Source organism: Saccostrea cucullata, unplaced genomic scaffold (assembly GCF_032062105.1).
Source record: "Saccostrea cucullata isolate Sc308-1 unplaced genomic scaffold, CSIRO_AGI_Scuc_v1 ctg19386, whole genome shotgun sequence".
Lineage (NCBI taxonomy): Eukaryota > Metazoa > Mollusca > Bivalvia > Ostreida > Ostreidae > Saccostrea > Saccostrea cuccullata.
This window is the reverse complement of record NW_026938924.1, coordinates 5,419-8,724: the sequence shown is the minus strand read 5'-3', so window position 1 is coordinate 8,724 and position 3,306 is coordinate 5,419. Positions and strand designations below refer to the sequence as shown.

General features: G+C 29.0%; 1 long non-coding RNA gene across 1 annotated transcript; it reads left to right on the top strand.

The window, feature by feature from the left end:
- Positions 1-475: 475 nt before the first annotated feature.
- LOC134251830 (uncharacterized) lies at positions 476-2,577 on the top strand. The gene is made up of 3 exons (XR_009988825.1): positions 476-843; positions 960-1,027; positions 1,278-2,577. It is a non-coding gene; the product is annotated as an uncharacterized LOC134251830 (long non-coding RNA).
- The last annotated feature ends 729 nt before the right edge of the window (positions 2,578-3,306 follow it).

Genomic DNA, 3,306 nt, shown 5'->3' with positions numbered 1-3,306 from the left:
ATTTTTTTTTTTTTGAAAATTTAATATTTGAGGACACATAATTTTTTTTTATCATGTTAAGCATCTACGTATGTGTGATGATACTAATGAACAAATTTTCAACACTTACAGAATTACCGATAATTTAAGAAAAAAAAACCACCCAATATAAAGACTATGTTATTCAGGTCATAGTTGGTGGCTGTTATTATTAAACTTTTTATTATTGTCATTAATAGCGAAAAGCATGTTTCATGAAAAAGAAGCGTTTGGGCAGTGAGGCGGTAGGCTTACATCGTTTTCCTCCGTCGATTTCGACACTGCTTCATGAATTTTTCTTTCTTTTTTTTTTTTGATAATTTTTCGTTATTTGCACAACATGTCATTAAATCTACATAAATAATAATTATAATTTTGATTATAGTCTTGGCTTATGTTATGAAGAAAATGATAAATTCAATCCGAAAATAACAACCAAAAGTATTTTGCAAAACATTTATTTTCATAAAAAGACGTTCAGGCAACAGTGATGGATCAAGAAGAGGAGGAAAAGGACAAAAATACAGTTTAAATTCCTTTAAAGAGGGAAATCAACATTGCTTAAAGTGGATATTTTATTCATACGATAAAATATATCAAATTTGCACTTTTGACGCAGACACATGTGTCGCCTTAAAAGGTTTAGTTTAAATTTTTCATATATGGACATATATGAATAGCTTCTTTACTCATGATTTCAACTGCAAGGACGTATAAAATGCATTTAAAAATGTTTGCCGGACTTACATTGATTGAATATTTTCATATAAAGTCGTTTATTATTTTAATTGTAACATTTCTAGCACAGATTGAGGGTTGTCAAAAGTGAGTACCTTTGAAATAGATTGTTATCTGTCAATGGTTAAAAAGTGTAAACAAAAACCACCAAGGTATTAATTTCGATGTATTTTTTTGTTTAAAAATAATGATCTTTTTAACAGTGGATCTGGGAAAGGGACCTGTACATGGTCTGGGTATTTTTTCGACGAGATATCAAAGGTATGCAAAGGTAATTCATTTCATTTTTTCAAATTAAATACCATTTACAAAACTTGAAATGTTTCAAACCAATTTTTTTTTCTTTATCTAAATGCAAATAACTTATCCTTTCTTCAAAAACACTACTTCAATTATTTTTCAATAAATGCTTTTACACTAAACAACTATGTACATTCAAACTAAAAACATTTAAATCGTGCCACTAAGTATTAATAAATAGATCCCTGTGTAATAAAATTGCGTTCTCGATGTATTTTTAGAATGTCCCCCTGGTTATATGGGCGTAAATTGTTTACTTAGATGTCGGTACCCGGGATATGGAAAACATTGTCAAGATGGTTGTTTATGCAATGCAGAATATTGCGATTATCGGAGTGGTTGTGTCAACATAAGAGGTAAATTCCTTCAAAGTTCTATACTGATCTGCGATACATTTCATTATTTAAATTTTAATTCTTTAGAGTATCACACATGAAATTTAATAATATTTCTATTTCAAGCATAAGCACAATACTGCATTTAAATTAGACATCCATATTTAGGTAATTTAGACTGATCTTAATACACTGTTTAATATTTTGTCAAACATTTTCCTTTTTATGTAACAAAGCGCTGAAAAGTATTATCTAGTACGAGATGATGGTATCAACTCATGTTATGTTGCTAATAAGGGATTCCCCATGTATCGAAACTAATCACATTTTCGTTTGAGTATTTTGAATACAGGTTCTAGTATAATATTGGTTTTTTTACAATTTTCATGAACTACAGAATGCATGTAAGAATATATTTCCTAATGTGCTTTAGAGTGTTTATAAACATAAACATATATATTTTTTTGGAATTTGTGTCAGTCCGCGAAGGAAAATTGTGTAGGGGGCATGCAGTCAAAAAATGTTATACAATGTATGTCATGCAAACACAGTTTTGATTTTTAAATCAATGAACATTTTCTATTATAAGCAGTAATATGAAAACAGATTTTGTAAGAAAATTCACAAAATTGAACATAGTACAAACCAAGTAATTTTGACAAGAATGACGTGTTGACGGTATATAATAAACCAATCCTTGCACTGACTCAGTATACTAATGAACAGTGCAATTTACCTGCGATAGTAATGAATCGTTTAAAGAGAACACTACCTACCGGTATGTTTGTAAACAAAGCGAGAAACACACAGTAACGAAGGTCAAAGTTAATCAATTATTTATCTCAAACGGAAGAAATGAGCTGTACCAGTTGAAAAAATAATTTTTAAATTGAATTCTTTTTCATTGACCAAACAATAAATGATTTCGATTTGTACTGAATTGTTTTGCTGTAAAAAAGTAATTAACACTATGGCTAGAAACGCCCTTATGAATTGGCATGTCTTCTTAGTGACTTTAACTGTATTGGTTGATATTATCTGAGCGTTTATATCTGTGAGTGAGTGTTACTGATGTATAATGATTTTTTTTGTAGTTTTCACAATTTAATGAACTTGATGTATTGAAAATCATAAAACTGATTTTGTTTCAGTCAGGAAGGCTTAAACATGTTAAAGGGTTCTTAGATTTCTTCTGCAACGGACAACTTTTAATTTTCTCCGATTAATCTTGAATTTAGAGACAATAACCGAGATTAAAAAAAAAAACATAAATATGTATAAAACCACTGTTGAAAATTCCTGGTTTCTACAGTTTAGATCTGTATCACAGCAAGCTTTAAATACAAACTAAACATGCCTATGATTCTTATCTCATTCATTGTCGTAGCTACACTGAAAAGCGTTTTCCTTCACCATTTCCAGTCGTGTTTTGCTATGAAATGCCGACCATGTGATAAAGTAAATTTATAGTACTGAAGACAGTAAAAAAAACGCAACAAAATCAAAAAACAGTCAAAGAAACAAAAAGATTAGGTGTCATTGATAAATTAAATGTGAAATGCATGTTTATAAATGTGAATCAAGGGACTCAGAAATTAAATTAATTCAAGAGCAGATAGATCTTGTAAACAGTTAATAAAATATATTTATTTTACATATCAAAGATGATGAAAACCAAGGAGTTGAATTTCACTAGTGGCTAAAGAAAATAGCATATGTGCATGCAAATTATGAAAGATAAGTGGTTGAATTTCAATAATCATAGTGACCAAATCAAAACAATTGAATTAAGTAATATGTATATAAATGAAAGTAGAAGGTGTGAATTTTTAGAGCTGCTTAATCACGAGAATTGGAACATATTAATGTGCATTGAAAATGTAAAATTATTTGTTAATTTCAGAAAATAGGTAAA